Source organism: Aythya ferina, assembly GCF_964211825.1.
Source record: "Aythya ferina genome assembly, chromosome: 17".
In the NCBI taxonomy this organism is placed as follows: domain Eukaryota; kingdom Metazoa; phylum Chordata; class Aves; order Anseriformes; family Anatidae; genus Aythya; species Aythya ferina.
This window is the reverse complement of record NC_140316.1, coordinates 7,637,352-7,652,625: the sequence shown is the minus strand read 5'-3', so window position 1 is coordinate 7,652,625 and position 15,274 is coordinate 7,637,352. Positions and strand designations below refer to the sequence as shown.

Here is a 15,274-nt window from a genome sequence, read left to right as displayed (position 1 = left end):
CATAAGCTGTCCTGTCTTTTGTTCAGAGTAAAGATTGAGTTACTTACTATATCATTGATGGGTCAAAACATGTTCAATCAAAAGTGTAGTGAGAAGTTGCCTCATATGCTAAAAATAAATGAACAAACAATGGTATGCTAAAATGAGAAAAAACAGAACACAACACAGCAAACTAAAATGATACTGCTCACCTGTGTTAAAAATGAAGTTTCCAAAGCTATGTTCTAGTTAATTTGCTTGGTAGAGCAGTTGTAATGCAATTCTGCTGAGGAGCTAAAATGTAGTAAGGAATAGTAATTGTTACACAGGTGCAGAGATTTGTATTATTTACTTCTGTCCACACTAAACCATTTTTTCTGAAGTACCAAACAAAAAATCACCTTTACACATTTAAGTCTCAGTACCAATGCAGTATTTATTTTTAAAGAATGCCTCTCTGTTGTAGCTAACTTAAATCTAGTCCCCAAACTTAGTTTTTTTTTTTTTTTTTTTTTTTTTCTCCTCTCCCCTAATAGTTAGTGTACATTCATTGGTTCCATATGTACTTCTGTAGTGGTATGTTACAGAAGCAGGAAAAAAGTTAGCTGTTGTTGAGCTGCATGTGATCGTATCCAGACTGCACCTGAGCTAGCTGAAAGGTCAAGTAAGTTCTTATTTTTATCTAAATCAATTTTTCTTTGATTTGTGCAGTAAATAGTACTGGCCTAAATAACCACAGCTCATACTTTTTAAAAGCAATGCACTGGTTATTTTTAAAGACCTAGGGGATTAGATTTTATTTTAGTCGTAGACTTCTCCATATGTTCTATTGTCTTCTAGGTGATTCCAGCTTTATTATGCCAGTAAAGCTTGTGAGGATCAGAAGACTAATGCAACATGTGGAAAAGATGAAACTACAGAACCTTGATGGGCTGTTGCATAAGTTCAAGATGCTTGACCTCTTCCTAAAGTAGCCTGAAGTGTGTTCTTAATATGAATTATTGCTGTGTGCCTGTAGCCTATTCTGGAAATCTCTTTTTCTTGCTCTGTTTGCTCAAACAGTGCGTGAGTCCCTGTTCCTTCAATTGCTGGAGTCTTCTGGCCAGTAATAACCTTTTGGACTTTACAAGGCTCATATATGGTGCTCTTACATATTCTTATTTCTTCCCTTTCAAATTTGCATACCTGCCCCTGTGGAATCAAGACGAAACTTGGCAATGAGACTGCCTTTATGCATCAAAACACTGTCTGTTTAATCATTGTTGGTGATTGCTAGGTTTATTTTCTTTTTTCTTTTTTTTATTTTTTTTTTTAATAAGTATCACTATCTTTTTGTTAATTCAAAGGCTAAGGAGTTCTTGTTCTAATTACAGTCCTGTGCAGCTTCTTTGTCAGAAAACGATGAGCATTATGTAGTGTGTGAGTCAGCAGGGCTGTGACTTCCAGGCTAGGCAGTTGAAGATTAGCTACAGACTTCGTGCATACAGTCTAAAATGGAAACTAAAGGTGTTCTGTGGAATGGTACAGTTCCTGGGTGCTTTAGTCATTTCTGATAGGAAAGGCTATAAATTACAGTTATTAGGTAGTTGTGTTTCCCTGTTTTCTCATTGATCTGGATACACCTTTACTGGTTATCATGAGGTATGAAATTCCAGTTTGACATGGTTTACTGCCTGCTTTTCTAGAAAGGTGGGTTCCCTTCTCCCAAGCAGTATAAATTTCAATAGATTAATCAGTTATAGCCATAAATACAAACAGATGAGAAGATGACTGGAAGATGTTAAGAAAGCTATGTGAAAAATTGGAGTTAAAATTCCTTCATTCTCTTGATGAATCACTATATCCTTTAACACATTTTCTGTAGTTGACTGAAGGTAGTTGACTGATCATTCATGAACGTAGAGGCCCTCAAAAAGCCCTTAAAGGCTGTGGAAAACTAGGAACACCAACTGTGAGGTGTCGCAAACAGGATTGAAAGTGCTTGCTCTGCCAAAGATTGCTGGTACTTGGAAACTATCTAGGTTTTGTACCGGATGTCAGGATCTAATAGTATAAGTAGGATGTAGCAACTGCCTTCTAAGAATTTTGTATCTCAAGCCAGAATCTTTAGAGGAACCAAAATACTTAAGAATAGTGAGCACTTCCTTATTGAATGTCCTGAGATAAAACTCACAAAATTATGTAAAGTTTTTCAGTGAACTGTCAAACACAGGTAACTTGCTGCCAAGTGCTCTTAGCAAAGGAGAATTTGGTGAGCAGAAGATTATCTTAAGTTTGTAGATTAACTTCCTCTGAAACATGAAGCTTTAAATTCCTAACGAGGAACAGCTGGCAGGTTGTTTTTCCTGCGAATGGGTGGCATGAGTTTGTGCTGGACTGTATGCTGACTCGTATGATTACTCAGGCTACCATCTCAGCATATTTGGGAGAGATCTAAGTGATGATCAAGTTCTGTTGAGGGTGATGAATTTAAAGGCAGGTGAGTGAAACTACTGTGTGTGTTCGGGTAAGTGTGCACAGGGTAACAGACACAAAAGTCTTACTGGTTTCATTAAACATGTGATCTGCATATTAGCTTTACAGCAGTGGATGCTTCCCTAAGGGGGAGGTGAATTCTTAAGCTAAATCTTCAAATAATCTGTAATCTATTTAGGAAGTTCTTTAAACTTAAATCTTTTATTACTCTTGAGTGCTCTGTGGCATAAAAACCATTTCTGTCTTCGTTAAGAATTCATAAACTGAGTGTTGACAGTCACAGTTGCTCTGCATAAGTTAATGATCACAAGTTTTAGAAGTCTTCTGAGTTAAATTCTTTTACCTGCTTCTGCCACCAGCAGTATAGCAGTGTGTTAGATTTTCAGTAGGAGAGCAGATAGCTTCTCCCATGTTCTGCAGTTGTCAGTTAATGATCCAGTGTCACAGACTGACATTTTCTTGTCAGTGTTTTTTGCTGAGTCAGTGGGCCCATTTTCTATAGCATAGGAACAAGAAATGCTCTGAGGCAGTCCATACTGTTACCATTTCAGCAATTTTCATTTTTCTGGGCCATGGAATTGATGTATGTTTTTCTGTAATCCTTATCACAGCAATGATCTGGATGAAAACGAGACGTGACTAGGGCTTATTGTTTATTGCAATGTTCCTCAGTGAGCTGTGGGATTCATATATTCTCAAATTGGTTATTTGTCTTAGGTGACCCACATCTCAAGTCTGTTGTGTTTCAGTCTCTAAAACCCCAGGCTGCACCCATCTCTGCAGACACCAGAGGTATTCACCAAAAGTGCTTAGCTGAAGTTTACAGCATTCCTCTCTGAAGCAGGAGTGGAAGGAGTGTAAAAACATCAGAACACACCACCCTATCCCTGAGATCTGTGTCTCTTTACACCGCCTTATTTCAGGTCTAATAAGATGCTTACCTGCTTACCAAATACCTGTTTCTGGATGGGAGTAATGTTTCCTTGATCTTTGCCATGCCTTTCACAGGCAAACTTTGCTGAAAGATTAAGTCACTCTGAGGGTCTTGATTTATGTAGTATGAGCAAGGTATATGGGTGTCCTTGAATTTTTAGCAACCTGATAGCTCCTGATGGTAAAGCAGCATTTTGTATGATTCTATATGAGCTTGAAAGCTAAATGATAATCAAACATTAATAGCATGTTCTTTATAGGGACAGAAATTCAGTCTGTGTCCTAATCTGCTTCAGTGCATTCAACTTTTACACAGATAGTTGCATTTGTCGCAGAGTTCTCCAGCACCACCTCCCCCTCTCCTTCTTGAATCCTAAACTAAAAATGTGCCGTTGCAACAGGAAACAAAACTTCTTACGCTGTGTGTAGTAGGGGCCTTATTATACAATGTAATAGCATTGCAGAAGACTGACTTTTGAGACAAAAAGCAGCTTTAAGAAAAAAAGTGAGGTTGAGATCATTGTGGTTAACATGCACCAAAGAACCACAATTACTCTGGTAAGTAATCATGTTTTTCTAGTAACTTCTTTGGAATAACTGTGGTTTTGAAAGAGATTCTCCTGTGTTGCTTTTCCACTGTATATAACTTCTGTTTACTGTTTGCCATCCTTAATACCACTACTTGTGACCCAAATGCCTAAGCTGGGAAGGACTGAATTTTAGAGCCAAGTGTATTTCCAAAGGAGCATAGGAGTACTTACTGAACTACTCTGTGTGCTGCTTTCAGCAGCTGCAATAGGATCCTATACAATTACCTAGAAAAGACTTTATGGTAGTACACTTCAGGTGGAGGGACATGAAATGACCAACTGAATTTTAAGTCATACATGAAAATGACTTGAGAATAATAGCAAAAGTCAGAAGGGTGAAAGGTGATGTCAATACACATTACCAAATACTCTGTCAGCATGGGGCCAGTCTGAAATTCTTCAGCAATCCTGTTTAACAACAGAGAAAAAAAGATAAAGTTTAGATAAAAACTTTTTTTTTTTTTTTAAAGATAATTAAAAAGAAAAAAACTTACATGTTCTTGTTTTTTTATCCTATCCTAATAATTTGAGCTAATTTAACAGCTACTCAAGAGAAATTAAAGTCCATGGCAGGAATGCTCTTCAGTAAAACAACTTGTTAGATACATTTTTAGGTTTATTGAAGAAGCTCATTGAAATCAGTGGCATCTGAATCAGTATGTGAGGTTAATTTATGTGTATAATCGATACAGAGCACTTAGAACTTGTTCTGAAGAAGCCCGAAGTACTTGAAGTTCAGTTTAGCTGAACTTAAGGCAGTTTTTTTTATATATTTTTTAAAAAACTTCTGAATTTTAATAAATTTTGAGATAACAAAGATGTATTGTAAACACTGAGGTCAGACCAAGGTAGATTTTTTAGTTTGTGTCAGAAATCACATCATCTTTTAGAAATCATATAAGCCAGGCTTCTGGCTACCTTTACCTGCTTGTCCCACAAGCGAGCAAGCACTTAGTTGATAGAATTTCTTTCCCAAACTAGTCCCACACGAACTGGTCTTCCATGTTGGTAATGGTCATTGACATATCTGTAAGAAAATAATCTATAGGTATAATTATTCAGACTCATGCTTGTGTATAAGGAGTATGATAGATGACAGATTTTAAGGAGCATGAAGATGACAGATAAAATATTCCTGGAAGATATTCCTATTGCAGAAGGCAAGAGAGCTTTGAATTTAAGGAAGTGTATATTCTGCATGTGAAAGTGCAAGATTTAAGTACTGGAATATTGTAAAATATCTTCAGAAAATCTATTTCAGATATAAATGGTTTCAAAAGCAGATGAGACAAAAACACCCAAGGTGAGAATATGATAAATTCAAGATGAGGTTTCCATGAAAGCATACATTGCTATGAAAAACATGTAGAAGTCCCTTTGTAATGTTGCTCTCTCCGTATCTTGTTCTTGTAATGAAGTGTCAAATATGAGTAACAAGAAATGTGTCCTGTTTCAAGACTATAAGCTGATTTAGAATATGCAGACATCTAGATCATAAGTACTGTAATAGTCATCTTCCACTAGCTAGAGAAGTATAAATGAAAAAAATACTTGCTATTGTTTTTGAAGGAAAAATCAGAAAAACACAATACAATTTAAGAAAAATATTTCCATTAACAATTATGTAGCAACAGGATCAACAAAAACACAGAATGAGCTGTTCTTTTTTTTTTTTCCCATCTTTGATCGTCTTTGATAATTTTACCTTACACAGTTTGAGGGTTGAATTAACACACTTAGTAGACTTTGGCCTTAAATCTGATCTGTTATGCTACTTACAGGATAACCAATCTATTTTGGACCATTCATTTAGTATCCTGAAAAAGAAAATTTTAAAAACATTTTTTATTTTTGCTTTTAGCAAAGATTGTTCTAGAGCTGAAATGAACAGCCTTTTGTTTATCATTTTATAGAATGAGTTTTTAGCATCTACATCTAAATTTCAAGAAACTATATTCCATACCACATGCTAATTTAGTACCACATGGAAATTTATCTTTGCACTTTCTTGAACACAAGTGTATTTTAAAATGCATATGTAATGCAAATTCTGCTTGGTATCTACTCTGGGAGATTTGGCAGACATAAAGTAAGTGAATGAGTTCCCAACAGAACCATATATTATTATAATACTGCACATTAAAAATATAACATAATTGTATAAGTTATAATTATATATACATTTTTAAAATTGTCATTGATAAACTAAAGGATTGACAAGGAAGTTTTACTACATAATTATTATAATAAAATACTCTAAAATCTGTTATTTATATACATCTATTAAATAATAGTAAGTGAAAGTAGAAAATAAAGTATATGCATATATAAGTATCTTATAGTTCCTTGAGACCTTGAACAGTCCTTAAATTGATGGACAATGTACAACAGATTTTGATGCAGAGAATCAAGATCTGAACTAATTCTTAATACTGTCAATGGAATTAATGAAGATTCGTTCATGTGTAGATGAGATCAAAATCAATTTATGCAGAAGTGCATTGCAATGTAAGCTCTGTCTTGCCATTACGCCATCATTTGGAGTGAAATTGGAATTGATTTCAGGACCTGAGTTATAAACTAAAAGCATTTAGATGTATTTGTGGTTCCACCCTAGCACAACAAAGGCCAAGAAGAAGGCAATTTGTTAAATATTTGCTCTCTCAGGCTATTGAAAGGGATTGCCTTTAGTCTTTAGTGTCAACCAGCTGCTGCAGTAGATCACTCTGTGCTTGGGTGGAAGACAACATAATATTATTTTTCTAATATTTTGAAGTAAGATTCTGATAATCAACAAATACTTTGTCACTGTAGTGATCAATAAGATTTTTTTTGAACATCTGACTCTTGCAGAGGGCAGAGACCCGTGGATGTCTGCAGTAACACAGTAATCAAGCAACTGGTGTCCCCCCTGAGTCAAATGGAGAGTATTCTCTTTCTGTAATGAAAAACTGATGTTTATCTCATGTTTACTTGGTTTTAAATCACTGAAAAAATGAAGCCCAGGTGCTTATTTTTTATTTAAATACAATCCTAGCTACTTCAGTGAGATACCTGCCCAGGAAAACCTGAGAGTTAAGGGTGCTAGAACTTAGAAACTTGACCCTGAATAAATGAGTATTTGGTGTGTGTTGCGGAAGTCTGTGTGCCATGCAGACACTCCAGGACAACTGGGGACCATCTGTAGCAGCTTCCTGCCTCTGTGGCAACCAGAGCTATCCTGGAGCAATGATCCCCATTGCTGTCCGTGCGGCCCAAATCTGGAGATGGGAGCAGAAGGCCAAAGCTTGTGTTTGGCATGAAATGGCACAGCTCACTCCAAATGTTTGCTGGCTGGCCACCATGTTGGGTCAGTGTGTTTCTGCTGAAGTTCCAGCATGTCCTTAAAGGGCAGGAATAGTTCTTCCTCACTTGTCACCTCAAGCTTTTTAAGGGCTGCTATTTGCCTCTTCTGAAACAAGTCCTGTTAAGCCTCTCTGGGCTGTAAAACGTCATGGAAGCACTGGGGAGTTGAGATGTTTGCTGTCATTGGTATCAACAGAGTACAGTGTTCTTAATACAGGAGAATGCTTTGGTGCTATTGCTGATTCATTCCCCTGGTTCTCACAGCTGAGACTTGCTTTGGGATTGCACCTGCACTTCTGTAAAAAATGGTCATTTTTGTACACTGTAAGGTATACAGTGTTGCAATGAACATCATTAATTACAGGTGTTTAAAATAGTTTAATAGAAAAAGTAAATGGTACGCCAAGTTTGAAAATACCTCATTTGCAAGTTCTTACAAGCCACTGGAGTGGAATTTCTAGTAAGTCATGGCAAGGCTGATTTGGAAAATATGGGGGAAGCATTTCACTTTGTCAGCAAATTATAAGATTTCTTGATACACTTATAGTATTGCCACCTGCCACAGTAGAAGCTCTGTTTTGACTTAATGTTTTATATTGCTAATAAAAAAAGTGCAGGTTCCATAAACTGCTTGTATAAATTTCATCTTGAAGGTTTTCTTTCTTCTCTTTTGACAGCTGAGCACTAAAGAGGAAAGTTAAAATCCTAGCAGTGGGAATAGTTTTTTCCATTAAATATTTTCTCATCCTTCAAATCATCTATTAGGTGGTTTGCTTGTCCTGCATGGACCTTCATTGATTTCAGTGTTTAATTTATAAATAAATAAATAAATAAATAAAACAAAACCAAAACAAATCGGAATATTCCACAAAACTAAATTTAAAAAAAAATTATAATTTTAATCTAAATTTGTAAAAGATGCCCTCCACCTCCCCAAAATTATTACATTATTATAGTAAATCTGACAAGGTAAAGGAAAATTGATTTAAGTGAGCTATAAAAACAAGATAAACTTATTTCAAGTCAAGTTCTCCTCATCCAAAAGGAGATAAAAAAAAAATAATAAAAGAGGAAATATGGTGGATTGATAAATTAACTATATTAAAAGTAAGTTATTAATAATTAAGTGACAGATTCTGAATTTCAGACTATTTGTTCTTGCTCTTTTCTTTGGGTTTTGAAATGATAGATTAGGACCAGAATCTTTTCCTTGAGTAATTGTTATCATTGATGTCCAGTTCACCAGCTCTGATGGTGAATGCAGCCAGCCATACTAAGAGAACTTTCCTATGCTTGGAAATTTGTGGTACATTTGTCCCAGAGTATTTCTTTGAGAAGAAGGTAACGTAGTTCACCTTGTGATTAGAATGAACAACTACTCTAAAGGAGCTTTTTTGATAAAGATTTGTGTAGATAAACCCTAACGTAGTGTTAAGTAAAGCTAGGAACACATCTTCAATAATCTGTTATGTGCTATAAGGTTCTATTGCTCTGTCTTGTCTTCAGAAAACATGTAGGAATTTTGGAGTTTCGAGTAAATTGTGTATTGCCATCTTACTGGGGATGCCAAACTCAAGATTTGAGGGATCTGACACAATCTTAGTGCTATGAGATACCATTTTTGACAAGCCTAACAGTGGATGGAATTTTTAGCTTAGTTTAGTATTCCAGTACTAGTTGCGTTTAAAAAAATTGCTTAAAATCTTCACAAAATATATCATACATATATGTGTGTTGTTAATTCTGCCATAAAATGTATACTGACTCCTGGGGTTAGGAATTAAGATCTGCTAATGGTGCCAGATCACTGTGTACGGGTATTATGAATTATTCATCCTGTTATCCCGGTGTAATCACAATAACGTCTTGGTGCTAATTAGCAAGTGATGGGCTGACACAAAGTCAAGAACACCCAGGAGATATTTTGTATAACAGTTATTCTAATTCTTGCTGGTAAATATCTTTTTTGCTGTTATAATTTATTCTTTATTTAATAGAAACGGGTATTATTTTGGGACCCTTTTAGTTATTTAAACATTTATTTAAAAAAAACAAAACTTTTAGGATTAAAGTGAGTTGAGAGCTGAAGTTCTCCAATTAAGCTGAAGAAAACTGTCTGCAAGTTTTCCTTGCTGTCACTAAATTACTTTGTAGTTTTCCCCTTTCTTCTATTACCTGTAAGCTTTATTGTGTGATATTAATAGGAGCTGAATTTATCTTATTTTTAATGAATGCGGAACACCCAAATGTGGAATTGTAAACCATAGCATTTGCTACGTTAATTAAGGCATTAGACATTTGTGCATACTAATATTTTTGACTTTAGGGTACACAGTTTAAAATGGCTAGTAGATTTCTTTTGTTTAACGTGAGTATAACTTGTGACTCATTTTTTCCCTTTCCCACTGTTAAGTCAACTCTCAACATTTTTTTGTTTGACTCACTGTTAGTATGTATCAGTGTTCATTGAGGGGCTTTATCAGAACTCAAAGGGCATTACTAATTCACCTTTTATCACTGTTCCTTAAAAATATCTGTATTTTTGAAATAAGACTGCAGCTTGAAACACTGCTTCATTAATGCAGATAATTTCAGTCTCAGAGCTAAGCCTGTTTAAAAAAAAAAAAAAAAAAAAAGGAAAAAAGGACACACACACACGGTCCTATTTGTTTTCTTCTCTAGCAGTCTTTTTTTCTTCATTTTGTGCTGTCCCTGACAAGATTTCCTTCCTCCCCCACTCTCCCTGAAGAAACACAGTTTGGTAACTACATGAAGATGTAACTGGTGGGTAGTACCACTCGACTGTATGCTAATGCCCAACGTAGCCTGAATTTTGCTTTACATGCACACAGCTAGCTGTTCTCTGAGTATCTTTTAGTTTAAGGAGGAGGAATATGAGGACCGAAGAATAACTTTGTGGAATTGATGCTGGCCTTGTTTTATGTGTTTTTCTTGATGTTTGTGCTTCTGTTCATCGGTGGCGTGAGATGTTTTTCTCCCTTTCCTCTCCTCCTCCCCTTTTCCTGTTTCTCTCCCTCAGTCACCACATCCTTCCTAGTGCTGCTTATCACTGAGATTTTTCATCTCTCTCTCTCTCTCAGTTCTCACCCTCCTGCCTGTGATTAAACACCTGGAACGTTTCCAGCCTGATGACTGCAGAGTTTTGCAATGAAATTCCTTTGGGATTTGCTGCAGTAAGGCTCTGTTTCTTGAAATACATTGCTCTGAAGGAGTCAGACTTTCTGTATTCTAATGCTCATCTTTGTATAGATTTTGAAAGTGCTGGGCATATTAAATGCATCGTTGCTACCTGAATAGCAGAGGCCTCATAGTAGGAAACTGTTTCGTTATTGCAAACTATATAAAATCCTTCCCCCAGAAAACTATCTTCCTTTTGGCTGAAATATGTGGACAACTGAACTGATCAACATTCTGATACCATTGACTTTTGAGATTCTGCTTTTGGAGGGTTAGCCTGAAGCAAGAGTTGCATCTCCTGCTATGCACAAGTTAGGTAGGTTTTTAAACCCCAATATTTGAAATTTGGTTCTGAATAGCGTTACTGAGGTTTGTCTTAGCTTCAGCTGTATTAAAACAAAAAAAAAATAAAAATCACTTTTGGTGGAAAATGTCATAGCTACAACATTACATTGCTTAATTGCTATGTTACAATGACAGTTGCTACATCTGATTCAACATTAACTCCTGAAATGAATGGTGGAGGACAATTATCTGTGGAAATTAAACTAAAGATTTTGCGTAAGAGAAAATAAGTGAATATGTCTTGCTAGATAGAAAAATACTCTATGATTGACTTTGAAGTTGCTTCAATACCATTGTCCTAAGTTTTTAGACTGCAAACTGTCCTCAAAAGGCTCTCTGTTTTGTTAATTTATCTTTCACTCAAGGCTGTGTACACTGATATAACATTATGTATCAATAATGTCAGTTTCCTTGCCAAAAAGCCTTTTTCCCAGAGCTTTTGAGCCATTTAACATAAAGCTGCCATTAGCATTGCCCACCAGCTGAGGCTGTCTAGAACGCAAAGACAATTGAATAAGAACGGACATTTGTACTCAGTAAATTGAAACATTTGAAAATACTGGAAGATCTAGAAATTAAAGAGATGGAACCAATGCTTTTTACTTCCTTCTTGGTGAAGGAGCTTTCAATCAATGTTAAGCATTTTCATTTGTAAGTTATTCAAGTTATGTTGTCTTATATTTAAGTGCAAAAGAAACCAACAAAATAACAGCAAAAAGAAAGAAGAGGGCAAATTAATTTTCTTTTGAAGCCCTGTACAGGCAGGACTGTATCATCAAGGTATTAGCATTGCTGTGAATGAGCACCTGAGTCACTGAGAGAATGGAAATGTATCATAAAAAGTACCTTGTATCAGAAAACGTAGCTAGAATATTCTATATAGTATGATTTGAGCTAGTGTCTCTCTGGAGGCTTCTGGTAGTTTCTTATAGACTGTTAAAAGTCTCACCATCTAAATCAGCATTTAAGCCATGCCTGCTGCACCTAAACTTCACGTGACCATGCACGCTCTTGTTCAGCAAGTCTAACCTAAATAATGTAATATCAAATTAGACAATGCATTTAAATTTTTTTCCTAAACCAATTAAATAGTAGTTCAGATTCCTAACATTTTTCTTATTCCCTCTCTACTTCTTTCAGTCTCCTGTCTTCATTCTCTGTTCCTGTCCCTTGCCTTTCCTCTTCTCACAAACTAATTTTTTACTGCCATTATCTTTTATCCCCCTGATCTTTCCTGAGTTCTGGTGTCCTCCCTGACCTCTCTTCCCACTTTAAATACTTTCTTCCTGGCCTCATGGAGCATCGCCATGGTGACTGCATGATGTCACTGCACTGGGAACTGTTGCCCAGGAAACTGCGTGATGTCATTGCACCGGAGACAGTTGCCATGGTTACTGAGGTAACTGGGAGAAAAGGGGTTGTTATCTCACAGATGGCAGGAAATGCTCCCATTCATGGCAACAAAGAAGATGCTTTTATTTATGTATTTCTGTTCCAGGGAGGGCTGCCTGTGATTCAAAGGCCCCGTTCCTTTCCTGATACAGTGTGCTCAGTTTGGGTTTTCATTTGGTCTGTGTGATTCTGCTCACCTATTTCTATCGTTAAATGTTACCGTGAACATCAAGACACAATAAAAAGGGGATAAACCTACCTTGTCCAGTGCTTCTGTGTAGTATGGATTCCCACCTGTCGTTGCTGTTTGCTTTTTCCTATTCGTTTTCTTTTGTTTCTGTGATGAGCAGCCCAGCCCAGCTGTTATCCCAGCAGATGTCAGAGGTGCACTAGCAGTGAACGTTACATCTCTGAGCTTGCTTCATCTGCCCCAGGCTCTGTTTCTCTGAAGGGCAAGCTATAATTTGTTTTCCACTTCTTTCCTGCCTTTACCAACTTTTGTTTCATCACTGTTAAAATATGCCTGCTTTTTGTTTTTGTTTTTAGTAATTGCAGGAGTTCCAGGAAATGCCCAACGCGAAAGGTGAAGCAGGAGTTAAATAAAAAGTAGGAGCAGCTATTAGAGATGAAGAAAGGTATGCAATAATAAGTTTGTTAGCCCTCATTGTGTGCACAGAACAATGTGTAAGAATGTTTGTGCAGCTAATGTTTCATGTAAGGATGTGGGAATGTAAGTAGCGGTAACCATGTGTCTTAAGTCTGTGCATGTGATGTGTAGATCAGTAGCTCTGACAGAGTGTTGTGTGTCTGTATAAACATACATATAATTGCTCTGTGGATAAGCTTTTACAAAAACAACTTCTCCAGACTTGCTGCAATTTGAGCGAACTACATATTGAAGGTATATTAGACAAAATCTGCATGGATAAGAGTGATTGTCCCCACACAGTGGTCTGTGCTCTCAGTACCTGTGCAGATGCTCTAGAGTTCACTAGAAGCTGTGCTTACAGGCTTGCCATTAGTTAACCAGGAAACGGGCCATTCTCTGTTGCTGCTGTGTTTTAAGATCCTCAAGTTGAAAATTCTAACTTGGGCTAACTTCCAATTACTGCAGAGCTGAAAACAAGAATTCTATCAAAGATGATACAGAGTGCTAGTAGCAGGCCAGATATTGGGATATTGGGACTGAGAAATTTTGGAGTTCTGAAATCTTGACTGAAAGCCAGGTCTCCTGAAATGGTGGGAGGAGGCTGGAATTGAGGTAGCAGCTAAGTTTTGGCAACACTGGGTGAGGAATGGTGGAGAGAGAATATAACTTCATTTGGGTGGAGGGGTGGGGGGGGGTGGGGGAAGATATAGAGAGCAGAATTTCCAGACTTAGTTATGGGGGAAAACAAGGGAATGCCAATTGGGATTTTTTGCTGTTTGTGGTGAAGTAATAAAGCTATTTCATTAGAATTTAATTTCTTCATACTTTGAAAGTACTATTTGTATAAATGTATATTTGCTCAGTATACTGCAAAAAGTAATTTCAACCTCTTTGCCAAAGTAACTAAAAGGAAATCATGTTTCACATCTGTATCTAGGTAGGGCTGCAGGAAACAAGTTATAAGAGATCAGACGGCAATGAGATAAAACAGATAATGGAGGTGGAAAGCAGCAGTCAGTCAGTGTGGAGAGGTTCATAACAGTCAGGTGAGAGACATAATCACTAGCCAGTGCTTGACCTGTGTGTAAGTTCTTAAATTATAACTTGATAAGTGTTTAGTTAATCAACATGCAATGGTGGTATTGGGATATCAGGTCTCTGTCCATTTTGAGCTAAGAGACTTGCATCACTGTGAAATGTGGGTCAGTAATCATGCAACTTTCCTGGACTCTAATGGACTAGAACGATTTTATGGTTGCTAGAATTAGGGTACTGTTGAATCTGATATTGAAGGGATATTTAATTTCTGCCATTAATGGCCACCAGTGTTACTTGTCCTGTTAAATGAGCTTCAGAACGAACCCTGAACTTGAGTGTGTTTCATTTCAGCACTATACCAGACAATGTGAGATTATTATATTTAAATACATTTTAAACATTTACATTTGGGTCATAATTTTTGTTAAAGTATGAGAAAAATCAAGAAGTTGGAATCTTTTTAACTGTCAGAGAGATCATGAAAAGGTTTGTGAAGCTTATATCTCTCTAAATTTTGCCTGGAATCGGCAGTCAGATTCATGATTCATTATCCATCTGTCTGTCTCTCATCTTTCAATGTGAGATTTTTGTAAATATTTAAATAGTAATTGTATGCTGTGATATAGCAATACTAGAGACCACATACTGATAAAGAAATATAGATTTGTTTTCTACCACTGTCAGCCAGCTGGGATATCTGTATGTTAAAATCCTGTGTGTAGCAGGGGGAGGCACTATGCCGTGCTGCAGGAATGACAATCCCATGAGCAATGTGAGCTTAGTCTTTGCTGGCCAATGCTTCCATCTACTGGAGATCTCTGTTCTCACAGTATTCATTCTGTGCTGTATTCTGAGATCCAGTCTTGATAGTTAAAATCCTCCAAATATTTATCATTTATAAATTACAGTATATAATAAAAATAGTTCTTCTTGTGATATTAAGTGGCTAGCACAAAATGCTTTTACATGCTCTTTACATTTGAAAGATGTGTAATTGAATCAAAACTGTGTTTTTTTCCTGAAATGCAGCATTTAAGACAGTAGTAATATAAATGAAGGTACAAAATTTAAAACTATCTTGCTGGTGGGTAGTTGTGTGATTTGATATTAAATACAGTATTTTCAGGAGGAGACTTCAGAGCCTGTAGGATTGCCCCTTTACATTTTATGAGCAAACAGGATTGGTGTCGATGTCCATTGAGACATGAAGTGTTTTAGTATCAAGACTAGAAAAGTAGACTCAGTATTACTTACACTGCTACAGTACATCAGAGTTTGCCTGTGCTTCATAGGAGTCACTGTAGGAGGCAATCAACACTGCTGTAGTCAG

General features: G+C 36.5%; 1 long non-coding RNA gene across 1 annotated transcript; it reads right to left on the bottom strand.

Annotated features, from left to right (window-relative positions):
• Positions 1-4,962: 4,962 nt before the first annotated feature.
• LOC311446174 lies at positions 4,963-15,274 on the bottom strand. The gene is made up of 3 exons (XR_014698776.1): positions 15,199-15,274; positions 5,757-5,794; positions 4,963-5,004 (listed from the first exon to the last, which is right to left on the bottom strand). It is a non-coding gene; the product is annotated as an uncharacterized lncRNA (long non-coding RNA).